The 27,486-nt window shown below is 50.7% G+C and overlaps 2 pseudogenes; both read left to right on the top strand.

The window, feature by feature from the left end:
* The first annotated feature begins 686 nt into the window (after positions 1–686).
* Positions 687–14,076, top strand: LOC142422946 (2-acylglycerol O-acyltransferase 3-like; annotated as a pseudogene).
* A 2,963-nt stretch (positions 14,077–17,039) lies between these two features.
* On the top strand, positions 17,040–26,992 carry LOC142422945 (2-acylglycerol O-acyltransferase 3-like; annotated as a pseudogene).
* Positions 26,993–27,486: the final 494 nt, after the last annotated feature.

Genomic DNA, 27,486 nt, shown 5'->3' with positions numbered 1-27,486 from the left:
CCCATCTTCTGGGGCGACTGGTGAAGAAGGGGAGCTGTGGGCAGAGCTGGGTCTCAGAGCCTTCGCCTTCCTCCAATGGAGATGGAGGTAGGTTGATAATCCTGGTCCCCCAAATTGCCAATGACACACACTCGCCCCCTGCAATACCCAGGAGTCCAGTTTCTGAGCATGGTACCCCCACCTCTCTCCTCTTTTAGCCTACTCAGACCTGGCTAGCACCTCCTACTTGCCCTCTAGACCTGGAGGCTGCCGGGTGGCCGTTCTTGCACAGGGGAGATTCCAGAGAGGGGCTGCAGGCAAAACCCAGACACTGAGTGTTCAGGTGCAGTTGGCACCAGAACTTGGCGTGGGCCATGTACCCAGGTTGCCCCAAGAAGGGGTGGGTGGGCATGGGTGGGTAGCCTGAGTCCACGCAGTTATGCCCCTCTCCAGGCCTTGCTGGTGTGGGGCTTCTCGCTCAGAGTGAAGGAGCTCGCCCTGGAGACCACTAAGGCGCTGACCTGGCTGTGGGCGCAGATGCACCTTGCCCCAGGCTCTTCAATGGTCAGTAGGACCTGCTGCTGGGCGCCGAGCTCCGCCTCACTGCCCCGGAGTCCTCTAGTCAGGGCCGCGCCAAGCTGGCAGCGGGTGACCTTCACCTTTGGCTTCTTTCCTGCCCACATTGGGGGCCTAGTCCATGCGCAGTCATGCATGTGGACATGCTGCTCACGCCCCACAAGCAGCGGCTGAGGCACCTCTTCCATGAACTCAAAGGTGGCCCTGACCGCTGCCACCTCATCCCCTCCTAAACTGACCTGCTGCTCCCACCCTCTAGCCCGGGTGTCCAGGGAGTGAAATAAAGAAGAGGAACCCCACGCATGTGTGTGTGTGTGTGCGTGTGTGTGTGTGTGTGTGTGTGTGTGTGCCAGCACCCGTGAGAGCATGCTAGCACACAGCCAGGACGGACCAGGCCGCAGGTCCAGCACCCAGTCCCCTTGGCCTTGACCCTCACTGTGACTTGCAAACAGGCTTGATTTCGGGCAGGATCGGGAGGAATCATCTCCTGGGGATTTGTGTGCCCCCCCACCCCCTGCCACACACATACACAGCTGGCACTTATGGGACCCACTGGATAAGCTGCACTGTCCCCTCCCCACACCAATCTCTTCAATACCTGGGGGTTGCCCCTCCCTCGAAAACGCCTTCCCGGACCCAGTCCTATGGCCAGCCTAGACCACATAGGAAGAAGTTCAAAGTTCACCTCCAGGGAAGAGTCTGGAGCTTTTTGGTCTCTGGCCACGGATCTCAGGGCTACGGCCACTTGCCAACTCACACACACAGGCAAAGCCAGGCTTCCAGGCCCAGAAAACCTTACCGAGGGCAGGCTTCCAGGCTCTCACTTCTGCCACCCTGAACCCCACGGAAGACAGGAGGCCAAGGGATGGAGGTTTCCTCAGCTCCCCCACTCACCTACCAGGAAAACCCCAGGAAGGCGGTGGCTGGAATCAGCGTTGGTCTGGCACTATGTGACCACATATTTTTTCATGGCTGAACGGAAAGGGAGAGGCTCGGAGGCCTGGAACTGGAGGGAGGACCTCCAGTTTTCCTCACTCTGCAGGTCAAGCGAGCCCGGAAGCTCTTAGGGAGCTCATTCCTCATTCTCTCTCACCTCTCACCCAGGCATCTTCTCCACCCTCCTGCTCTTCCTCCTCCTCTTCACCTCGCTCTGGCCCATCTCCCTTCTCTACTTTGCCTGGCTCTACCTGGACTGGGACACGCCCAACCAAGGTGAGTTTCGGGCAGCCCCCTCCCCAAACCCACAAAAACTGGCGGGACAGGAGCCTGGGAGGACTCTGACATGCCAACTTCTGTGACCTGTGATCCCAGTTGAAGATGCTCCATGTGGATGAGGAATCAGACAATTTGGAAGTACCTGAGGGATTATTTTCCTATCAAGGTGACTGGTCAGATGGCCCAGGCACAGGCAGTGGGGAGGGGTGCACGGCCATCTTCTACCCCTCCAAGGACCTTACACTTGGAGGTCCACTGATGTGGAGGACTAACTTTTCCCAGTGTGACGTTCCCTTTGCCTCTCTCTCCCTGATCCTCCCAGATCACCCACAGCTTGTGAAAACAGCTGAGTTGCCCCTGGACAACGTGATGGGCGCCCACCCCCACGGGATCGTGTGCATCGGGTACAGCTGCAATTTCTGCACAGAGAGCAACGCCTTCTCCCAGAAGTTCCCTGGGCTCCGGCCCTTCCTGGCCACGTTGGCAGGCTTATTCCCCCTCCCCATCTACTGTGACTATCTCATGATTTCTGGTGAGCATGGAGGAGGAAGAAGATGATGATGGGGAGGTGGAGGAGGAGTTGACAGTCCCCAAGGCAAGAGTCACACCTCCACCAGTACTACTCCCTCAGGGGCTTTGATTGGATGCTGGTGATCTGGTGTCTGCACTTGGACTAGAGGCTGACACCTAGTGGCATGAGGGCATATGGAACAATAGTGGGAGCTCACCCTTCCCATAAAGTTGAGGTACTCAGGAACCTCTGTGCTGGTGGTGACTGCTTCCTGCACCGCCTCCATCAACCCCCACCCACCCACCCCCAATACAGGACTCTGTTCTGTGGACCATCAGAACCTGAACTATATCCTGTCCCAGAACCCGTGTGGCCAGCTCGTGGTCATCGTCGTCGGGGGTGCCCAGGAGATGCTGGACTCAGGCCCTGGCCAGCACAGTCTTAATCTCCTGAATCGCAAAGGCTTTGTGCGACTTACGCTGCAGCACGGGTGAGTGGCTCTGATGTCCCCCGGGGTCACTGGAAGATGCTGGAGCTTTCACCTGGGTCCCGCTGAAGGGCAATATAGGCAGGTAGAGTGCCCACCTCCGCGCTGAGTTCTCACACCAAGCCAAACACGGTGCGCAGCCTCCGTCTACCCTACTGCATATCTGTGCATCAGAAAGAGACAAGGCTAGAATGCCCAAAAAAGGGCCCCGGAAGACCTCAGTTCAAGTCCCTGGCACTATCTCAGAGGCAAGCCTTTGGCCATGTCTCCTCACCTGGGAAGTAGCGCACACGCCGCCTGGCAAGCCTGTCATGTTGTAAAGGCGGAATGAGAAAAGTATCTGTAGTGCACCGTTGAGTCTCAAGAAAGGTGAACCCTTCCTGGGGGATCTTCCTTGGTGGCCAGAGGTGGACGCCCTCTTTGGTGTGACTTCTGGGGTCTTGGGAAGCAGCAGCTGAGAGCCTCTGAGGCAGCTCAGGCGCCAGCCACCAGCCTCATGCCTCCCTCCGCTCCTCCCAAGGGCCTCCCTGGTACCCATCTACTCTTTCGGAGAGAATGATATCTTCAACGTCAAGACTTTTCCTGCCGACTCCTGGCAGTACCGCTGCCAGATGACCTTCAAGAAACTGGTGGGCTTTGCTCCTTGCATCTTCTTTGGCCAGAGTCTCTTCTCGGCCAAATCCTGGTGCCTCATGCCCTTCCCCAGGCCCATCATCATGGTGGGTGAGTACTCATCTCCTAGGGAAAGCTGCCCTCAGACTTTTGGGCATCACAGGACTCTGTGCTCAGCAGCTGCCTCCCTGTCCCCCCAGTGGGCCGCCCCATCGACGTGCCCCAGGTCCTCCACCCCATGGAGGAAGACGTTGACCATTACCACACACTCTACTTGAAGGCCCAGGACCGGCTGTTTGAGGAGCACAAGGAGAGCTGTGGTGTCCCTGCTTATGCTCACCTCACCTTCCTCTATTCCAGGCCTCGCCCTCCCTCCTCTGCTGAGTGCATGGCCAGGACAATGCCACCACCCCTCCCTGACCTGTGGCTCCCCTCCACCTAATAAAAGCTGTTTCCCTCTCAGGATGCCAGCGTCATTCAGTAGGGAGCCCGTCTGCAAAGAGACAGCCCATTCCCAATCGAGCAAGTAGGCTCAGGCACCCCCCATCTTCAACCTGAGCTTCTGCTTTGATTTGGGGCGAAAAGCCCTGAATTCTCCTCCTAGGGAGGCTCAATGCAATGTGAGACTGTCAACAAGTCCTTTTCCCTTGATTCGGCCCGCCACCGCCATCTGTCAATGGAGTCACCTGCTAGCTGAGAGCAAAAGGACACCGGGACAATGTCGGGGAGAGGGGCTAGGTGGAGGGGCGAAATTTGAGGGTAAGCAGAGAGAGAGGTGGATGTGGGGGGTAGCATGTGTGCATGCTTTGGGTGAACAAACAGAGTCAGTTGGTTTTCCATTCAACAATTCACGTGCCTTTTGCTTTGTGACATTGATTGTAAACCCACAAGGCAGCAGCACTCTTTCCACTTCCTCCCTGGTTTACCGTTTCCCTGCTCCTGTCTTTCTTGTCTTCTGAGCTTCACCTCTGGGCAGACACTGACCCTTTTTGTCTCAAAAGGTTTGCTGCTACAGTGAGTGCACCCACTTGTAGACCTGGTGCTTTTGCTCCCATTTGGAGGCCCGTCTCTGATTTCCCTGAAGTACTTTTGACCTTGTATAGTCATTGTTCTGTCTCCCATGGCGCTCTCCTTGACCAATACAGGCTTTCTGCGGTGTTCCTTAATTCCTGATAAGGGCCTCCTAGATTCACCGACAATGCTCCTGAGTGTTGAGGTTTATTAGAGTGCTCACCAGGTTACAATTCAGATGAAATGTGCTCAGGACACGATTGTTCAGTCAGGCTGGTTTGTTCTTCACCACACCTCTTTAGACAGGCCTCTCTCTGGCCTTCAGCCTCTTGGCTCAGCCTCTGCCCTGCTCCAGCAATGTGACAATTCTCTCTGGGGACTACCAACGAATGCCCAAAGGGCATGACACTCCACCGCAAGACTTGAACTGAAAGCACTCAGCTCCAGGTTTGTAGGGCACCATGTCCAGCTCTCCCAATTAGGTGCCCAGAGGCACCTACCTGCCTCCACAAACCACCCCGAGGCCCTGAAGCATTCAGTTTTACTCGCTCTGCGATCTGGGAAGCCGTGGCTCTGTGGTGTGCTCTGGATCCTGGTTCCGCTGTAAAGGCTGCTGCTGTGTCCTCTGTCACTGATATCTCCTGCATGAAGTTCCAGGCACAGGGAGATTCTTTCTTTTCTTCCAACAGTTTTGTTGGCACGTAGTTCACATATCATATAATTCAATTGTTCAATCGTTCACTCATATCAAGGAGAATTGTACAGTCATTACCACATCTATCTTAGAGCATCCCACAACCACTCCCAGCCCCCTTCTCATATGGTTACTACGCCTTTAAGATGAGTTGTGAAATCACAGTCCTTTCAGATGCTCCCTGCAGACGTCCCACAGGATCTTCTTTCTTGCTGGGAATGAGATATTCTTGCTCCTGGTATTGAGGTCGCTTACTTTATACCCCATGCCTGGCAAGCACAATGCATCATGTTACTCGCACTCTAGACCCAGTCCTATCAGTATCGCCCCCAACTCCTCAGATGACAGACTCATTATACAGTGGTTCTCCACCTTCCTCATACCGGGACCCTTTCATAACGTTCGTCATGTGGTGGTGACCCTGCCCAATCATAAAATTATTTTTGTTGCTACCTCATAACTATCATTTTGCTACTGTGTTGCATCAGGTGACCCCTGTGAAAGGGTTGTACGACCCCCAAAGGGGTTGAGACCCACAGGTGGAGAACCGATGCATTAGGAAAAGGTCATTTGGTCGAACTTCCAGAGACTGTCTAGATGAGCCACATAAAATAACGCATTGCTCCGTAGTCCTCTTTACTGCAGGCTTTAGGTCTGTATCCCAGACTGAAATAAGAACCATTCATCAAAATGCAATAAGTGCAACTACAAGTGTATAAAATACAATCCGTGGAAGAATTTCCCCTTGTTCGTCCATGAAAATGCAGGCATTCCCATGGCTTACCTGGGTCATTCTCAGTGAGAAGTTCTGTGTTCACTTCCAGTTGGTACAGAGAAGAGCTTAGTCCTTGCATTAGTCAGCACTCCCTCTTCATCCAAGGAGAGCGTTTGCCCCTCCTCCCTAGAAAAGGCTAAGGGGCCCTGGTGGTGCCGTGGTTAAGTGCTTAATTGCTAAGGAAACCTCTGGGGTTCAATTTACCCAACATATCTTAGGCAGATATGTTTGGCAAGCTACTTCTGTAAAGAGTACAGCCTATGGACCCCCAAGGGGGCAGCTCCACTCTGTCACACAAGGTGACTGTGGGATGGATTCAACTCACAGACCCAGTAAGGACAACATCTGGCTGCCAGCAGGTGTCTTCTTGTACCAGGCATGGAGTTTGGGGGAAGGAGGAGTAGAGAAGATTGTGGTGGACCTCTTTGCTGCCCTCTCCTTTCGCTTCCTTACACAATGACGTGGGACTGGAATAGAGGGCATGGGGGATAGCCATTGAAGTTCTCACCTGGGCTGTCCTGTCACAACACATCCTGGTTACAGTGGATTCCCTTCCCTGATGGCCCCATTCCTGAAGTCCTCAGAGCTTGTTCTGCAACGCTTTTTGGAGCAACTCCTGTGCTGCTGCTTCCTTAACCTCTGGCTCTGGTTTCTGCCCCTGCTCCACCCAGGCTTTCTCTGTGGGACTCCCAGCTCCATGCCCGGGCAGCCTTGGCCTGCATTCCCTGGGTAGCCACGGTTCTCCCTTCTGTCCCACCTCACAGCACCCAGCCAGCCACAATCTCACCTTTGAATTTCTCAGTGGGGTATGCAGACATTCTCAACAGGCTCTTGGCGTATTGAAGCCTTTGTCAATGAAGCCAAGGTGAGCCTTGCCCTTTGGGGATGGGCTCATAGCACATTCAAAGAGTGAAGAGGAAGAAGAAGAAGGAAAATGATGAGGTGGAGTAGGTGAGTAGGAGAGAGGGAGAAGGAGGAGAAAAGAGAAAAGGAAAGCAGCCCCTCTCCTTCATTTCCAAACTCTATTGTGTATTGTGCTGAGAGACTCCTCATTGCTTTGAACATGTCTGTGTGTCATCTGGTTAGGCCCCTTGGGAAAGTACTGAAGACAGTGAATTACTATGTATGACGCCTCTGTTTAAAATCTTTGCAACTTCCGCCCAATGAGTGGCAGGGATGTTCAAATGAGGTGCTTGTAGCCCATTAAAGGGATTGGATAGTTTGCTAAGAATATACATAAGGCTCATGGCACACTTGTGGAAGTTGGCCATGCCAATGAGGTCTACGGAATCCAAACAAGAAGGCAGATCAGTTTTGCCATCCTTTTGTGCTTAAAAAATGAGCCATTTGGGGGTAGCAGATGGGATAGACCTGATTATTAGCACCAAGAACGTAGCGCTGGGTCCCTCTTTGACAGAGGAGACTGAGCGCTCCAATACTGGAGAGATTGAAAAAGGTCATCAAGAAACAGCAGCAGAAGAAGGAGAACCGAGAGACTGGCAGGAGTGTGTGCTGCACTTCTCAGCTCACAAAGCAAGAAAATGGAGTCCCTTTGGTTAGGAGGCTCGCTTACAGAGTGAGATGTCTCTGGCCACCTGAGGGAACTAGGCTAGTCTACCCATGGGCTTAGAGAACAAGTGCCTTCTGACTGAGGCTTACCTGCAGTCCGTGGGGTGAGTCCAGGCACGTATCAGCATTGCTCAAGAGTTTTGTAACACTTACTGACGCAGGTAAGAGGTAACGCTGTCCCAAGAGACATAAGGAGCCAACAGCTAATAGGCAGAAGGCCAAGGAGAAGCCTGACTTAGTGCCTGGCTCAGAAGAGGCTATCCTGAAAACCATAACCTGAGTATTTCCTAACTCTTGTTTTTAACCTCTTACTTCCATAATAAACTCTCTAGTCGTGAGTATTGTCTTTGAGTTCTGTGTCGTCATTGCAAAACCTGTCAAACCCAGCAGAGAAGCAGCCAGTGCTGTGCGACCATTTGGTGTCAGAATTGGTGAAAAGATCGGAACATGGAGGCACATCTGGTCTGATTTCCACTTTAAAAGTATCAGCCTTGGACTGTGGGAATTGAGGTTCCTTCCCCCTGGTGAGATTAGAAGAGACCAGATACTATGCTGACAGAGACACACAGGATAGTTATGATATTTTAGGGCTCAGGGTGAACCTGATGTAAGCATCACCAGGTTTTTCTTGGGGCTTTCTCTTGAGTTTGGAGGGCAGAGGGAGCAGCTTCAGGTGAGCTTGGAGGCAAGAAGTACGGGGTAGTGGAAGGGTCAGACCCTGCTGGACCTTCCTTCCTCTCAGATTTCAGTCCATCTGCTGATCCCCTGAGTGGGGGGTGCATCTTGCCAGAGGAAAGGGAGGTGATGAATGGGCCCTTTGTGGGGCAGGGGTGGCACAGAGAGTGGAGCGGCTACCTTTCCCATGCAACCCCTATTTGAAACCTCAAACCAGTGTGTCATACAGTGGGGTGATGGTGGCCTTGGGCCTGAAGCGAGAAGGGATATTTGAGAAGCCAGGAGAGACTGGCTGGAAGAAAAATTGAGTTAGTGGAAGGAGATATATATTACAGTGCTCCCAGGACCTGTGAGGCTATGGGGCAAGTGTATCTGAAAAGAGGCTATGTCTGGTCTGGGAAGAAAGAGTAAGAAAGGAGAGGGGGCTCTGGCCTCCTATGCAAACACTGGGATGGAAGGAGAGCCCACAGTACAAAATCTGAAAGCGTTAGGTGGGTCAAGGTCACCCTTCTGTCTCTGGGAGAAACTTGAAATCTCTTGGAGGGTGTTCTTGTCCTGCTGGGGAAGGACGCTCCAGGGGCAGAAGGGAGTGACATTGATGTCCCTTGAACAAGCACAATGTATCCCTTTGTCATCCATGAGATTGGCACCCTCCCTATGGCTGTGACAAAACACAGGTGGATGCCCCAGCCCCACCCCCTGACTCCACCCTCACCAGTCAGCCTTCTTCTGAGAGTGCCACTCTCTCCAGGAAGTCGGCCAGGATGGAGAGAAAATCTGTTTCTTCCTGAACCTTCCCAAGCGCCCTCCCTTCCCTAGCCCACTTGAAGGTAAAGTTCACTGGAACACATTTCACACTGGGACATGGTTTTCTCCAAAGTCCAACTCCAAACATATTGTCCCCATTCTATGCGACCCTATAGTATGGGATGCATTTCCTAGGTGGTCACTCTTAAAGTAGGAGAAATCCTCATCTTTCTCCCACAGAGCAGAGTGTGGTTTGAACTGCTGATCTTGTGGTTAGCAGCCCAACACGTAACCCCTCTGTACCTGGTGCTCCCTAATCCAGCCCTCATCATGGACAGGAGTTGTTCAAAGAGGCCAAGGTTTCATATGAAGAAAGGTGGAGATTACAGGATGCAGGTGAATGACAGAAAATCTCTCACCAGTTCACAGACCTTAGACCCGTAGACGCCACACCACTAGGGCCAGTTTGAGGAGTGCAGCCAGCAGGACTGAGGTCAGGAGTGGGAGGTCTTCTGAGGGAACTAAAAGATTAAGTGCACATCAATGAGCTATTGCTGTTGGCTTCTATCACAGGGATTCCAGTCACTTGGAAGGAATTTTAAAAGTCAGCTTCCCTGTTAGGCTGAGCTTGGCTGGGATAGGTCAGGCCTCATACCTTGATCAACTCTGGAAGCCCTGACAGAAAGCAGCAAGATGAAGCCTAATGAACCCTAGGTCAGAACTCAGAGCTTAGAACCTGTCCACCAGTTCCAACCTGCACCTGCTGCCTCATCACCTAGAAAGATGCTGCACGGATGTCTAGGTGCTGCCACAGTGACCATGTCTTGGGAGCAGAAGTATGACAGCTAGGACCCAGTTGTTGTGCCTTGGCCTGCAAACACAAGGGCAGCAGCTCAAAGCCACCAGCAACCCCAAGGGAGAAAGATGGGAATTCCTACTCCCATAGAGATGGACAGTCTACCCTGTCCTGTGAGTCGAAAGGGACTTATTAGAGTAGAACTTGTCGTGGCTGTGAAGGGGGTGCATGTTTCAGAGGAGGCGTGGCACAGAAGCTGAGTTTGAGTTGAGGATCAAACATGGCTCAGATCAAGCCTGACTGAAATTCAATTGCCGTGGCTGAGAATTTGTGTAGCCAGGTCTCTAACTTCCTTCATCTTTGCCCAAGGCACATCCAAATCCAAACCAAAGTCACTGCCCTCGAGTCGATGGCCACTCGCGGTGATGCTACAGGACAGGGGAGAACTTCCCCCTGTGGGTTTCTGAGAGTGTCCCTGTTCACAGGACTAGACCTAATCCAGCTGGGAACACTCCTGGCTCATCTGTAATTCCTAGTCTTCCTGTACAAATCAATGTCTTCTCCACTTTTTGTACTTGGGAATACTTGGTATTTTACCACTTTTGGTTGCTTCCAACAAAACAACAACATCAACAACTACTACAACAACAACAATTCTATTGTTTCTCTCTTTATAGGAATTCTAGTGACATGCTACTCTTGGACATTACTTCACTGTGCATGCAACCCAAAGAACTGAATAAGTCACACATGTACAAATCAACTGTAACCTCACGCATGTCTGCTGTGAGATGTGAGATGAGGTAAGCTCATGTGTCAGGTACTGTGAACGAGCATCTTCAAGTTTAGGTGAATTAGAACTGCGACCCAATACTGTTCGTTGCCAAGGAGACGCTTCCAACCCATAGCAACCCCGTGCACAAAGCATAGCAACCCAACCAAACAGGACACAGCCCCATTCTGAGCCATCCTCACCATAGCCCCTGGTGTTGCAGCCACCGCGCCAATCCTTCCTGTCAAGGGCCTTCCTCTCCTTCACCACCCCTCTGCTTGACCGAGCATGATGTCCTTCTCCAGGGACTGGTCTCTCCTGACAACATGTGCAAGGTCTGTGAGACAAAGCCTCCCCAGACTTCTTCCAATACACATAGGTTTGTCATTTTAGCAGTCCATGCACGTTCAAGATTCTGCCCCAGCACCACCATGCAAATTCATCTTTTTTCCTCCATTTTCTTTATTCAGGGTCCAACTCTCACCTGCATCAGATGTCCAACTCTCATCTGCATCGTCATGAAAACACAGGGTCCAACTGTCACCTGCATCGTGATGAAAACACGATGGCCTGGGTCAGCCTCATCTTAGCCCTCAAAGTAGCATCCTTGCTTGTCAAGACTCTAAAGAGGTTTTGGGAAACAGAGTTAGCCAGTGCAACATGTTTTTGGATCTCTTGATGGCTACTTCCCTGAGCATGGATTGTGATCGAGGCAAGAGCAAATCCTTGACAACATCAACCTTTTCTCCATTTTTCATGTGACCTGTTGTTCCAGTCAAGAGGATTTGGGTCTTCTTTACAAGGAGATGTGATTCATACTGAAGGCTGCAGTAATTGATCCTCATTACCAAAGACTACATGTTCTCCTCACTTTCAGCAGGCAAGGTTGTATCCCCTGCCTATTGTAGTATATTAGTAAGCCTTCCTCCAATCCTGATGCCACCCTCCTCTTCATGTAATCCAGAGTCTCTGATGATTTGCTCATCACACAATTTGAATAAGTACGGTGAGAGGATATAACCATGACACACACCTTTCCTCATTAAAAAAATTGTTTTATTAGGGGCTCATACAACACTTTTTTAAATCATTTTATTCGGGGCTTATACAATTCTTATCACTACCCATACAAAAAATCATTGTGTCAAGCACATATGTATGTATGTTGCCATCATCATTCTCAAAACATTTCCCTTCCACTTGAGCCCTTGGTATAAGCTCTTCATTTTCCCTCTCCCTCTCCACTCCTCCCTAGTTATGAACCCTTCGTAATTCATAAATTGTTATTATTTTATCATTTCTTACTCTGTCGGATGTTCCACCCCCCACCCTCTGCTCTGCTGTCCATCCCCCAAGGAATAGGCTATACGTAGATTCTTTTAATCAGTTATCCCTTTCTATCCCACGTTCTCTCCACCCTCAGGCATGGCCACTCTCACCACTGATCCTGGAGGAGTCATCTGTCCTGGATTCCTTGTGTTTTCACTTGCTATCTGTAACAATATACACCCTCTTGTCTAGCCAGATTCTTATGGTAGAATTGGGATCATGATAGAGGCGGGAGGAAGTATTTAAGAACTAAAGGAAAGTTATATGTTTCCTCATTGCTACACAGCACCCTGACTGGCCTATCTCCTCTCCAAAACAGTTCAGTATTAGGGTGGTGTCCAGTTAGCTTCCCATGGGCTTTGAGTCTCCACTCTGCACCTACACATTTACAATGATATGATTTTTGTTCTTTGATAATTGATACCTGGTCTCTTGGACAGCTCATTGTCACACAGGCTGATGTGTTTCTTCCATGTGGGCTTTGTTGTTTCTGAACTAGATGACCACTTGTTTATCCTCAAGCCTCCAAGACCCCAGACGCTATATCTGTTGATAGCTGGGAACCATCACCTTTCTTCACCACATGGGCTTATGCACACGTTTGTCTTCATTGATCGTATCAGGAAGGTGGGAACCCACTGATATGGTTTTAAGTTCTTTGATGTCTGAAGGGGCTCATGCAACTCTTATCACACTCCATACATACATCAATTGTGTAAAGTACATATGTACATTCATTGCCCTGAGTATTTTCAAAATATTTGCTCTCCACCCAAGCCCTGTCATCAGCTCCTCATCGTTATTCCACCTTCCCTCCCACCTCTCCCTTCCCCCATGAACCCTTGCTAATGTACAAATTATGGTTTTGTCATATCTTGCACTGGCCAACGACTGCCTTCATCCACTTTTCTGTTGTCCATCCCCCCTGGAGGTGTCCATATGTAGATGCTTGTAATTGGGTCCCCGTTTCTAACCCACCCTCCTTCAACACTTCCAGTATTACCACTCACACCACTGGTCCTAAAGGGGCCCTCTGCCCTGGATTCCTGTTTCCAGTTCCTTTCTGTACCAGTGTACATCCTCTGCTCTAGCCAGATCTGTAAGGTTGAATTGGGATCAAGATAGTGGGTGGGGAGAAAACATTTAGGAACTAGAGGAAAGATGTATCTTTCAAGGTTGCTACATCACACCCTGTCTAGCTCATCTGCACCCCAAGACCCTTCTGTAGTGGGATGTCCAGTGGCCTACACTCACCCATCCATTTATTCTTCCATCCATTATTGTCTGTCCATCCACCCATTCATCCATTTATCGTTCCGTCCATGTATCCATCCACCTGTCCCTCCAACATTGTTACCAGGTATGGCTTAGATGCTAGCCATTGAACAAAACCATAGAGTTATGACAATGAATTGTGTCAGCTTTCTGGGGTCACCCCTGAGTGGACAAGATAAATAAGCTGCAGAACCACAAATGCTGCGAGAGCCACGTGGGGCCCTGTGCCCAGGATGGAGGACCCCACAGAAGACTGTTCCTGAACATGAGGTTTAAGGGCAGGGAATAAGATTGGGGAGAAGATTGGCACTGCTCCAGTAGGGGCGTGCCGACAGGACGTGGGGTGGCTCAGTGCCCACTGGCCACAGGACTCCAGGCTGGCTGGAGCCTATGAAAACGGGCCCACGGTGGATATCCACATGAAGCCGAGGGTCAATGAGGACCAGTGGCTGCAGCTGCTGATGACCTATATGGGACTCATGATGGAGACACTCTTCCCTGTCTACCACACCAAGGTGGGTGGACATCCTGCTGTTGCCTGCCCCCTCCACCCTCCCACAGCCCTCACCTGGGCACTGATGGACTTCGTGGTTTGCTACCAGCCCGATCTGCAGCCCTCCCTGCAGCCATAGCACGACTCCTCCACCTTCATACTCAATGTTGCCCTCAACCACAAGGACCTGGATTATGAGGTCAGCCCACTGCTGCCCTTCACACCTGTGGGCCTGCCACGGTATCTCCCATGGTTTCTACGTGGTGGGTCTCAGCGCCTGGATCCCTCCTGGGGTGGCTGCCAGACATTCCTCTTGAGTCTCCTGTTCTCACTTCCCCTTATCCCCCTGGACCCATGCCTGGTGCCCCCAGCCTCTTCCTGCTCCCCTCTGCTTACCTTCCCTCTCTTTCCTTTTCTCCCCACAGGGAGGTGGCTGCCGCTTCCTGCACTATGACTGCGTGGTCGCTTCTCATCAGAAAAACTGGGGGCTCTTGCACCCAGGCTGCCTCACCCTCTACCATGAGGGCCTGCCCACTACTCGGGGACAGGCTACATCATAGTGTTCTTTGTCGATCCCTGACACCCAACAACTCTGTCCAACCTTCCTCACCAGTGTGCCTTCCGGGGGGCGGGGCGAGTCACCTGGGTGTGGGCCCCTCTCTCTTGGAGAGGGATCTGGCCTCCCTTCCTGTGTTCTGTGTGCCTGGAACTGAATGAGTTGCCATGTCCCCCAATACACAGCTTCTCAGGGAGCTTCTGGAGCCCCCTAAACTCCCTCAGCTCCCTGGAGGTACTGGAAAAAGAGCTTCTGGGATCGTCCGGGGGGATAAATTATTACAGTTTCTCCACCTCTTTCCCTCCCCAGTAACGGAGGATATGGAGCTCTCCTGTCCATCCCAGTCCTTCCTTCAACCTATGAACCCCGCACCCAGAGTAGAGGGGAGACTGATCTTCTCCATAAAGAAAGGGCAAGATGGGCGAAATAGAGGAGCAGGAGGCTCCATCTGTGCGTGACCCTGGATGTTTCCATTGGCCTCCTTTTCTTGCTCCCTTGTATCGTCTTAAGGAGCCTGGTGTTGCTATGGGTTAAGTGTTGGACTGCTAACCTGAAGGTCAGAGTTCAAGCCCACCAACGGCTTCAAAGGGAAAAGATGAGACTGTCTGCTTCCATAAATATCGAAAATCTCAGAAGCCCTGGAGAGCTGTTGTACTCTGATACGTGAGGTCACCATGAGTCTGAAAAAGCTCTGGTGGCCAAGTGGGTTACGCATTGAGGTCGATGCAAAAGCAGAAGCCAATCCCGGGGCAATGAAGAGCATTCTCCTGCCATAAAACGTCAGTCTTTGAAACCCAGAGGGGTGGTTCTGCACTGTCCTACAATTTCACTAAGAATCAGAATGAAGTTGACCGCCAATCATTGGGTTTTGTTTGGGGTCTGTTATTGCCTGAACTGGGGAAAGGGTTGGAAGAAGGACCAGACCAGCGGACTTCCCAGTTGGAGCTCATCCAATATCGCCCTCACCCGGGTCCCAAGCTCTTCTCTGTACTTCTCTAATCAATTGACGCCACTTTTCCCTTCAGGAAGACTGGGGCTGACTAGACCCACTGCTGGCCATGGGCACAGGACATCCTCCTGCCTCACAAGCATTTGCTCTAAACGTGGAAGACAGGAAGGAGAGAGACTTACCTGTGGTCTCTGCATGTGCCTATGGCAAAACATGCATGAAGTTCACCACTTTGGGGGTGTCTAAATCCTAGTCATTGCATCTATCCACCATATTGGGTCCCTACCACCATTGCTTTCCAGAATTTTTTCATCATTCAAAGTTGATATTTTGTGCCTTTTGAACAATAATTATACACTCTTTCCCCACCAATCACCTAGTCAACACAAACCTACTTTTATTTATGAATAAATGCTCCTGAGGCCCATTGGTCGTGCTGTGGGGCTTCCTACACAAGGTCATTGGTTCAAACACATCAGCTATTTTTGAGTGGGGGAAATGGAGCTGATCGTTCTAGAGATTTTTGGTATAAAAAAATCAGTATATATGTGTTTGTGTGTGTGTGTATTTTTTTTCTAAATCATTGTTGGGGGCTCATTCAACTCCTCACAATCCATACATACACCCATTGTGTCAAGCACATTTGTACATTTGTTGCCATTATTATTCTCAAAACATTTGTTTTCTACTTGAGCCCTTGGTATCAGCTCTTCATTTCCCCCCTCCCCTACAAACCCTTGATAATTTAGAAATTATTTTCCCCATTATGAAATTAAAAATATATATATTTACTGCCGCGGTCCAGCTGCAGCGGGTTTGGGTTCCCCGCTAGGTGGGTAAGGCTTCGACATGTAGGAGACAAAAATCACACAATTCAAAGGTTGCGGTGACTGTTCCAATTTTATTCATGCAAAGCTTCAACTTATATATTCTTTTTCTTGGCTTAAGGCTTATGGTCTTAGATCATACATTAGGAAATTCTCAGACCACAAGACCATAACAAGTTACATCAATCACAACATGATTCTTGGTTAAAAATAAGTACATCTTGAAACTGAAACATTTTCATACAAGGGTGATAGACATAAACCTCCTAACAACAACTGAGCACACTTCATCCAACTAGGGTGCATTGTTCTAACTATGAGATCAATAAAACATTAATACATTTCATTATAAAAAAATTACTTGACAGGCTTTGGCTGTTCCTTCATAGGCTGTTTTTTTAAGGCTTTCATTTCTTGTTCTTACTTTTCCACTAAGTTCCCATAAATTAAACTCCCAAAAGTCTTTCTGTACCAAGGTATGAGTTGCCTCACAATAGGTAGCTTTGCTTCAGTGGACTTCAAACATCACTGAGACCCTCTTCTTGCTAACTGTTCCATAAAACTTAAACTACTAAAAGGAACTTGTACACCTTTCTTTGTTAACTATTCTTATGATATTTTCGTTGTAAGCCCTCGTATAAGGTAAATCAGGGCCAGGAACTCTGTTTCTCTTTGGGTTATTTCCTGGAGGGGGATGCCGTATTCTGCCCCCTATGCGGTAACCAAGATAAGGAAAGGGAAAAACTGGATGATAAACTTTTTTAGCCCAAAGCACTCCAAATAATTGTGGCAAGGCCAATCGAACAAGTCCAAATACATATCAAGAGCAGGTTTGGGCAGCCAACTCCCACCGTCCAGCTTCTCTGAAGTCAGGCCAGGCATTGTTCAACACTGTCTTTGACGTCAGGCGGCATGACTGGTCCCCTCAATTTACAGTATCAAAAGCCCTACATGGGACTGCTGTGAGTCAAACAGATGGATGGCAGTAGTGTGTGTGTTGGGGTGGGTGGAGGTGTGGGTGGTTCTGAATGTGCTTTTTACACATCGGACTCCTAACCTCAGGCCAGAAGTCAAACCCATGAGCATATCTTTGGAAGAAAGCTGAGGTTGTCAGTGCCCACAAATATTTAATCTGGGAGACCCACCTGGGCAATGATATTCTGTTCACCAGGGTCACTATGAGCCAACGTGATGGCGGTGAGTTTGGGGGTATTCTAGATAGCTCACATCCACGGAATCAGACAATGCTGGGCCTGTCATGTCTGGCTTGTTCCATTCAGCACAAAGATTTCAAGGTGCATCGATGTGGTGCCATGTCTCAGGACTTCATTCCTTTGTAGGGGTATATAATATGAATCCAGGAACATTGAAAGACCTCACAAATGAAAAGGGACACACAAAGACAGATATCCTAGGCATTGGTGAGCTGAAATGGACTGGTGTTGGTTGTTTTCAATCAGAAAATCCTATGATTTAGCTTGCTGGGAGTGATACAATCGAGAGGAATGGTGTGACATTCAGTGACGAAAAGCACATGGCAAAATCAGTCGAGAATTCAGTTCAACTGTGATACAATTGTATCTATCTGCCTTCAAGGAAATTTAATCATTACAGCTATTGAAATTTATCTACCCACCACAAAAGCTAGTGATAAAGAAATAGAAGAATTCTGCTGTCTTCAGTCTGAAATTAAACATGCAAGCAATATACATTGATAATTATTGTGGAATGGAATGCAAACATTGAAAAAAAGGAAAGACCAGTAGATGGAAAATATGGTCTCAGTAATAGAAACCACACTGGCAATGCCAGACCAACAACTTATTCATAGAAAATACCCTTTTGAACAACGCAAAAGGCAACTATACACATGAACTTCTCCAGATGGAATACACAGAAACCAAACTGATAACATCTGTGGGATGTGAGGATGGAGAATTTCAATATCAGTAACGATAATCAGACAAAGGGCTGACTGTGGAACATGTCCGGAGCCATGAGGCCCGGCCATTACTTGGAATTTATTAGCCTGAGCTCTGGGTATTCTTCCACCCCAGCCTACAGCACTGCAGCTGTGTTTGACATACTTATCTTGCCAGACATAGATAAGGAAGTCTCTATTTGTCTGTAGGATTCTGTTCTGTGGTCACTATTCCCGGAATGAACTCTGCTCCACCCTTGGGTAAACATGTGTAATGATTATATATAAACATCTGCATTTTGCTTCCCCCACTATTGTTCTCAGGGAAACATCTGCATTTTGCTTCCCCCACTATTGTTCTCAGGGATACACCTGCGACTTGCTTCCCTTTCCCTGGCCTATATAAGCTATAACTTTCCACTCAATAAACAGGACTTGATCAGGATACTGTCTTGTCCTTATTCTCCGTGTATCTTGTACCTCCCCAATTCCCACTTTCTCCTCCAGGATCCACGTTGAATGTCCCATGAGACGGGACGGAACAGACCATCAATTGCTCATATGTAAGCTCAGGTCAAGGCTCAAGAAAATTAAAACAAGTGCACAAGACCCAAAATATGACCTTGAGTCTGAAGCACTTGAATTTAGAGGACATCTCAAGAGTAGATTATTGCATTCAATACTAAAGACAGAAGACCCCATGATCTATGGGAGGATATCATGAAGAAACCATAAGGCCGATGAAATAACAAGACAGAAAAGATCAAAGTGGATGTCACAAGAGACTCTGAAACTTGCTCTCAATCATAGAGTCGTTAAGGCAAATGGACGAAAGGATGAAGTCAAAGAGGCAAAAAGAAAGTTTCAAAGGTCAGCTCAAGCAGCCAATGTCAAACATTGAGTGTGCACAGACTGAGAGTAAGACAAGCAGAAAGGAAGAACCTGCTCAGCATATCTGACACCAAAAGAATTGAGGAAGAATTCAAGCCTTGAGTTGACATGTTGTGTGATTGTAGGGGGAAAATATTGAATGTTCAAGAGAAGATGGAAAGAATACACAGAGTCACTACACCAAAGAGAACTAGCTGACATTCCACCATATCCGGAGGTAGCACATGAGCAAAACCCAATGGTGCTGAAGGAAGAAGTTCAAACTCCCCTCAAGGTGTTAGCCAAAAACATGGCCCCAGGAATCCACAGATCATCAATTAAAATGTGTTTCAGCAAACTGATGAAGCACTGGAAACACTTCCTGGTCAATGCCAGGAAAAGTGGAAGACAGATATTTGACCAACTGACTGTAAGAGACCATGTTGGTACCCATTCCAAAGAAAGGTGCCCCAACAGAATGCTCAAAAGACAGAACAATATCATTGATATCATAAGGAAGTGAAATTGTGGTGAAGATCATGAAGAAAAAGTTGTAGGAGTGCATGCACAGGGAGCACCGAGAGGTTCTGGCCGGACTCAGAAGAGTACATGGAACAAGGGATATCATTGCTCATGTCAGATGGATGTTGGCTAATAACAAGAAATGCCAAGAGATGTTTACTTGGGTTTTCTTGACTATGCCAAGGCATTGGACTGTGTATATATTCCCAAATCATGGATTGCCGTGAGAAGAATGGGAATTCCAGAACTCTTCATTGTGCTCATTCAGAACTTGCACATGGACCAAGAGGCAGTTGTGGGAACGGAACAAGGGAACACTGCATGGTGTAAGGGACGTTGCATATCAGAGTTGCATCCTCTCACCATACTCACTCAATCTGCATACTGAGCAAATTGGTCAGAGAGGCTGGATTGATATGGGCGGGAATGTGGCACCAGAATTGGGGGAAGGCTTATTGACAACTTGCAGTACACCTGATCTACGCAGAGGACACAACCTTGCTTGATGAAAGTGAGGAAGAACTTGAAACACTTGCTGATGAAGGTCAAGGATTGGAGCCTTCAGGATGGAGTGCAACTCAATGTCAAGAACACCAAAAAAAAAAAAAAAAAGAACTTGCTCTTGCTTGCACAAGACCTCGTTTCAGTGTTGGAAAGCAGAGAAGTTACTTTGAGAACTGATGGACACCCGACACAAGACATGGTATTTTCAATCGGCTCACAAGCATGTAAAGTTAGACATGGAATCAGGAAGACAAAAATAATTGTTATGATTGGTGCTGACAAAGTATGTTGAGCATACCCTGGACAGCCAACAGAACGGACATCTGTCATGGAAGAAGTCCAGGCAGAATGCTCTTCAGATGCACGGATATAAAAAATTCATCTCCAGTACATGAGACATGTTACCAGGAGAGACCAGGCCCTGGGAAAGGACATCCTGCTTGGTAAAGTAGAGGTCCCATGGAAAAGGGAAGGCTCTCAACAAAGTGGATTGGCACAGTGGCTTGTAACCATGGGCTCAATCAAGCACAGAATCAATTGTGCGGATGGCGCAAAATCAGACAGTGTGTGTTTCAGAGGCTCTCTGAGGGTCGGAATCAACTGGACAGCACCTAACAAGAGAATGTGTCTGTATGAATGGACCTTGTGTAGCTTAGACATTCCCCTGTTGACCCCTTGTTCCACCCTTGGGTTACTGGGAGTCAAGCTGCTGTGAACACTGGTGTACAAGTACCTCTTGGGAGCCCTGCTTTTCACGCTGCTGAGTGTGTAAGGTTGATGACTGCTGTTAGGTGCCGGTGTACAGCCACCCCCTGGGACAGAGAACTGCCCCCCTAGGGCTTTTGTTAGTGCCATCTCTACCAGAGCAGCAGGCCAGTCTTTCTCCTGGGGAGATGTTGACGGGGGGGGGCTTTGAACCCTCAAAGTTCTCGTTGCAGTCAAGTGCTTAGCTTGTTTGTGCCACCTGGGCCCCTTGAGTTTTGCTGGATCAGATGCTCGAGCAAGGTTGAAACTGTGAGTCTCCATCAAACTGTTTTCCACAGAGGATTCACCCTTTTACCAACAAGGCACCAAGTGTGACTATCTCCACACCAGCCCAACACTTGACAATTTCTATACGTTTGGTTGTTGCGGTTTTTATAACCCTCTTCTTCCTCCATCTCTCCTCCCAATGAACCACCTCCCTTGTGAAGCCTGCCTACCTGGCAGGTGATGCTGACTCCTGTGCCTTTCAGTGTGACCTGAGCATTTCTTTGGACGTTTAGGTCCATCACCCCTTGACCTCTCCCAGCCACACATATTCGCACGCCTAATACGCCTTGTGGATGGAAAGGGGCAAGGCGAGATGTGAGAAAGCCCCTCTTGGTGAGAGCTCTTGACCAAGTCCCTGGAAGGGGAAGCCAGCATGCTGGCCTGTGGCCAGGCTGAGCACTGATGTTGGACACTGGAAACTGGTTGACCCTTCCTCCTCCAGTTCCTGTATCCATTTTGAGCATCTGTCACCTACAGAGCCAAGGGGTCCACTGTGTGGAGGTGGAGACTTGGCCTCTTGTTGCTGACAGCCAGGGGGGAGGTGACCTTACTCCAAGAGCCACTGTGATAGGTATGAATGAAGCAGAAGTATTTTCTAGTAGGAGCTTGTCCCCTGAGACACAGGACTGAACCGTGTGCGTGGATAAGGGAAATGTGTCACAATCCTGGGCTTGGAAAAAGGACTGGCTCCCATGGGGTGTGTTCCCCACCAATCCTCAGCATTTCTCACCAAGCCTTCCATTCTGGGGGGTCTCATACAGGGCCGACCTGCTGCCTGGTAAGTCATCTCTCTGCAGTCCCTGGAGTTTCAGGGATCACCCACTGACTAAGGGGTCTCTGAACTGTTCTCATTGCAACAAAGGGACTGGCCATTCACAGGAGACACTACCCAGGCAATTCGGTTTCCAGACTGTTGGCTGCCAGCCCGACTCCTCACAGAGGCCCACAGTCCTGACCTCAACAAGGTTGGAGTGACCCTCTTCCTGACCCCAAGACCGCATCCCTAGACCATTTCCCTTACACCTTGTGAACTCAGTAATCATTACCCCTTCCATGCTGGGCCGATGACGGTATAGTGGGTGGGTCAGACAAGGGGGCAAAAACTAGGGACTTGACGAGGGGTCAAGGCCAAGCTATTGAGCCCATCACCACGAATGTATAAGAGCTGTAGGCAGGGGCCTCTTTCTGGCACCCTCCAGAGTAAAGGGCCTCCCACAGCTTCTTAAGTGGGGGCCACTAAGGGCCAGTGTCCTGCCAGGGTCTTCCCCTTCTTGGGGCTCAGCAACTCCATGCAGCCTGAGGCACCCAAGCACCTGGCAATCTCTTTCCCCTGCCCCCAGGCAAACAGTGTAGGGTCCTTAATGCACTTGCAGGGCTCTAGGGGTGCAGGTGGGTTGGAAGAGTCTGACACGGGAAAAGGCCCAGTGGAGAGCTGCCACTCTCGCGGCCCCCAGCCAGGTGTGCGTAGACAGGCTCCTGGTACTGCTAGGCAAGACCTGACGCCCTGCTGCCTTCTACCTGCCGTGGCTCCATGAAGACTGACACATGCAGAGAGTTGGGGCACAGCTCCTCCCTCGGCCTGGGTCTGCAACTGGGAGATGTGTAGGCATTTCTGGGACTGCTTTGCTATCTCTGTGAGGGCAGGGGCAGAGGGGATTGGGGGCTCTGAGAAAACTGTTGGAAAGATCATCTCCACTAAATCTAATCTCATATGCCATGGGGCACTGGCCTTCTGCCAGGGACAGATTCTCCAATAAGCAAGGTAAGCACCTGCTCAGGTCATCCACAAATGAGGGTACCATTGTCAAAGTAAGCACTAAGCATGGTGTAACCCAGTCCATCTCTTTCCATGCTTGTTCACAAAAATAAATAAAGAAAAGAAAGCACTGCTATCCAGTGGGCTTGAAATCAAAGCCAACATGTGACTCATTCTTCTGCCTTGGAGAAGCATGAGTGGCTTGGAACTACTTGAGTTGGACGTCCAGCACTACCCAACAGCTTCACCAGAGGGCTATCACACCAAACCCACTGCCATCTGGTCCATTCCACTCATAGTGACTCCATGTCAGAGTCCATGCTGTAAATCATGACAGAGGCAGACAGCCTCATCTTTCTCCAGCAGAGATGTTGGTGGGGCTGAAACCACCTGGGTTACCTGACATTCATGCAACACTTATCTGACAGCACCACCCCAAAACCCAGCTCACTGCCATGGAGTCAAGGCAAACCCACAGCGACCTCCTGTGGGGTTCTGAGACTGTAAGTGTTGATGAGAGTAGAGAGCCCAGTCTTTCTCCCGCAGAGCCGCTGGTGGTTTCAAACTGCCAACCATGCAGCACATCATAGCCCAACACCACACGTTTTCAGTGCACGACCAGGGCTCTCAGGCTGCTGACCAGGGCTTTATCTCACAGATTTGATTCTTAATGTTATGGTCATGGTCAAATGAAGCCAAATTTTATTAGCTACTTTGTTTTTTTACCCTTTTTTATAAATATAAAGAGAAAAGACATTCTTTTGGAAACTAGCTTGTGTGTCACGAAAGACTGTAAGTCAGTTTCCATTTTACTTTTGACCACTCAGACCATGGTGGTGATCTCATGGGTAAGAAAGCTGGAATTGTTCAGGCTGTGAACCTTTAGAGAAAGCATCTTGAACTGAAACCAATCTCACTGCTATCGAGTTGATGCCAACTCTTTATGGGAGTGGAGTCTTTCTCCGGCACAGCTGCTGGTGGTTTCAAACTGCAGACCATGAGGATCGCAGCCCAATCGATAACCATTGCCATCTAGGTGATCCTGCCCCTATGGGACTGGGTAGACTGCCGCTGTGGATTTCCTATACTGTAACTCTGTATGAGTGTTCAGGTGCAGTTGGCACCAGGATACGGCACGGGCCAGGTACCCAGGTTGCCACAGGAAGGGGTGGGTGGGCATGGGCAGGTAGCCTGAATCGCCCCAGTGCTGCTCTTCTCCAGGTCTGGCTGCTGCAGAGCTTCTCGCTCAGAGAGAAGGAGTTCACACTGGAGGCCACTAAGGCGCTGAGCTCCTGGCTGTGGGCGCTGCTGTGCCTTTCCCCAGGCTCTTCAATGGTCACCAGAACCTGCTGCTGGGCGCCGTACCCCGCCTCACTCTCTCAGAGTCCTCTAGGCCGGGCCACACCAAGCGGGCAGAAGGCAACCTTCACCCTTGGCTTCTTTCCTGCCCACAGTGGGGACCTCGTCCCCTCGCAGCCATGCAGGTAGACATGCTCTCACGCCCCACAAGCAGCGGCTCATCCATCTCTTGCATGAGCTCTATGGTGGTCCTGCTAGCTGCCACCTCATGCCCTCCCAAACTGACCTGCTGCCCCCACCCTCTACCCTGGTATCTAGGGAGTGAAATAAAGGAGGGGAACCCCGGACACGTGTGTGTGTGTGTGTGCGCGTGTTTGTGAGCAACCGTGCGACCTCGCAAGCAAACAGCCTGGACCAGGCCATGTGCAGCTCAGGACCAGTCCGCAGGTCCAGCCCCCGGGCCCCATAGCCTTGACGCTCGCTGCGACTTGCCAACAGGCCTCGGTTCAGGCAGTCTTGGGAGGAATCATCTCTTGGGATTTTGTGTGCTTCCCCCCACCCCCCGCCTCCACACACTTACACACAGACCTGGTGCTGCTGGGAACCATTGGGTAAGCTCGACTGTCCCTCCCCACACAAATCTCTCCAGCACCCAGCGGCTGACCCTCCCTCAAACTCAACTTACCGGGCCCCGCCCAATGGCCAGGCTACACCACATAGGAAGAAGTTCAAAGAGCAGTTCCAGGGAGGAGTCTGGAGCCTTCTGGCCTCTAGTCCACGGATCTCAGGGCCACGGCCTCTTGCCAACTCACACACACAGGGAAAGTCAGGCATCCAGGCCGAGAAAACCTTACCGAGGGCAGGCTTCCAGGCGCTCGCTTGCGGGCCTTCTGGCACCCTTAGCCCCAAGAAAGACAGGAGTCCCTGGGATGGAAGTTTCCGTGGCTCCACCGCACTCCCCCACCAGGAAAACCCTAGGAAGGCGGTGGCTGGAATCAGCGTTGGTCTGGCAGTATGTGACCACATTTCTTTGCATGGGTGAGCAGAATGGGAGAGGCTCGGGGGTCTGGGACTGGAGGGAGGGCCACCAGTTGTCCTCACCCTACAGGCCAAGCGAGCCTGGAGGCTCTTAGGGAGCTCATTCCTCGTTCTCTCTCTCCTCTCACCCAGGCACCTTCTGCACCTTCCTGCTCTTCCTCCTCCTCTTCACCTCGCTCTGGCCCATCTCCCTTCTCTAGTTTGCCTGGCTCTACCTGGACTGGGACACGCCCAACCAAAGTGAGTTTCAGAAAGCTCAATGCCCACCCCCAAAACAGCAAAAACTGGCAGGACCGGAGCCTGGGAGGACTCTTACATGCCAACTTCTGTTATATGTAATCCCAGGTGGAAGATACTCCACGTGGATGAGGAACTGGACAATTTGGAAGTACCTGAGGGATTATTTTCCTATCAAGGTGACTGGTCAGATGGTCTAGGCACAGGCAGTAGGGAGGGGGCGCACGGCCATCTTCTGGCCCCTCCCAGGACCTTACACTTGGAGGTCCACTGAGGTGGGGGACTAACTTTTCCCAGGGTGACGTTCCCTTTGCCTCTCTCACCCAATCCTGCCGGAACACCCACAGCTGGTGAAAACAGCCGAGTTGCCCCCGGACCGCAATTACGTGATGGGAGTGCACCCCCACGGGATCATGTGCATCGGGTACAGCTGCAATTTCAGCACAGAGAGCAACGCCTTCTCCCAGCAGTTCCCTGGGCTGCGGCCCTTCATTGCCATGTTGGCAGGTGTATTCCGCCTCCCCATTTACCGTGACTTTCTCATGAATTTTGGTAAGCAAAGAGGAAGAGGAGGGCTAGAGTAACACCTCCACCAGCACCATTCACTCAGTGGCTTTGCGTGGATGCTCGTGATCTGGTGTGAGCACGTGGACTAGAGGCTGACACCTAGTGGCATGAGGGGGTATGGGACAAAAGTGGGAGCTCACCCTTCCCTAAAGTGGAGGGACTCAGGGACCTCTGTGCTGGTGGTGACTGCTTTCTGCATCCAACTCCATCAACCACCACGACCACCACCCACCCCCCTCCCTCATCCCCGCACAGGATTCTGTTCTGTGGACCGTCAGAACCTGGACTATATCCTGTCCCAGAACCGATGCGGCCAACTCGTGTTCATCATCATCGGGGGTGCCCAGGAGGCCCTGTACTCCGGCCCTGGCCAGCACCATCTTAATCTCCTGAATCGCAAAGGCTTCGTGCGCCTTGCGCTGCGGCACGGGTGAGTGGCTCTGATGTCCCCGGGGTCAGTGGAAGATGCTGGAGCTTTCACTAGGGTCCCGCTGGGAGGCCATACAGGCAGGGAGAGTGCCTACCTCCGTAATTGAGTGCTCACACTGAGCCAAACACAGTGTGAAAAGTCCGCCCACCCCACACCATATCTGTGCACCAAAAAGAGTAAGGTTAGAGTGCCCAAAGCAGGGTTCCCGGAAGTCATGAGTTCAAGTCCCTGGCACTAGCTCAGAGCCAAGCCTTTGGCCATGTCTCCTCACCTGGGAAGGAGCGCACATGCCGCCTGGCAAGCATGTCATGTTGTCAAGGCGACATGAGAAAAGTAGCTGGTTGCAGTGCACCGTTGAGTCTCAAGAAAGGTGAGCCCTTCCTGGGGGATCTTTCTTGGTGGGCAGAGGTAGACGCCTCCTTTGTGGTGACTTCAGGGGTCTGGGGAAACAGCAGCTGATAACCTCTTGGGCAGCTCAGGTGCCTGCCACCAGCCTCATGCCTCCCTCCTCTCCCCCCAAGGGCCTCCCTGGTACCCATCTACTCTTTCGGAGAGAATGATATCTTCAACGTCAAGACTTTTCCTACCGACTCCTGGCAGTACCTCTGCCAGATGACCTTCAAGAAACTGGTGGGCTTTGCTCCTTGCATCTTCTTTGGTCAGAGTCTCTTCTCGGCCAAATCCTGGGGCCTCATGCCCTTCCCCAGGCCCATCACCACGGTGGGTGAGTACTCTTCTCCTAGGGCAAGCTGCCCTCAGCCTCCTGGGCATCAGAGGTCTCTCAGGTCAGCAGCTGCCTCCCTCACTCCCCAGTGGGCCGCCCCATCGACATGCCCCAGGTCGTACACCCAACGGAGGAAGACGTCGACCACTACCACACACTCTACTTGAAGGCCCTGGACCGGCTGTTTGAGGAGCACAAGGGGAGCTGTGGTGTCCCTGCTGATGCTCACCTCACCTTCCTCTAACCCAGGCCTCGCCCTCTCTGCTCTGCCGAGTGCAAGGCCGGGAAGATGCCACCCCCCCCTCCCTGACCTGTGGCTCCCCTCCATCTAATAAAAGCTGGTTCCCTCTCAGGATGCCAGTGTCATTCAGTCGGGTGCCCGTCTGCTGAGAGCCAGCCCATTCCCGTTTGAGCAAGTAGGCTCAGGCACACCCCATCTTCCACCTAAACTTCTGCTTTGGCTTGGGTAGCGAAACACTGAATTCTCCTCACAAGCCCTTCTCCACTGACTCTGGCCCCTCCCCCCATCTGTCAATGAAGCCACGTTCTTGGTGAGAGCAAAGGGACACCGGGACATTGTTGGGGAGAGTGGCTAGGTGGAGGGTGGGATTTGAGGGTGAGCAGGGCTTAGATAAGTGGGAAAGACTGGCTGGCTAAGGGACTTACATTGAGCAACAAGTGGACTTGCTCAGAGGTATCCCGTGAGATGTAGGAGAGAGAAGTAAATCCCACTGGTAG

The sequence above is a fragment of the Tenrec ecaudatus genome, chromosome 12 (genome assembly GCF_050624435.1).
Source record: "Tenrec ecaudatus isolate mTenEca1 chromosome 12, mTenEca1.hap1, whole genome shotgun sequence".
NCBI lineage: Eukaryota > Metazoa > Chordata > Mammalia > Afrosoricida > Tenrecidae > Tenrec > Tenrec ecaudatus.
This window is presented reverse-complemented; position numbering and strand designations above follow the sequence as displayed.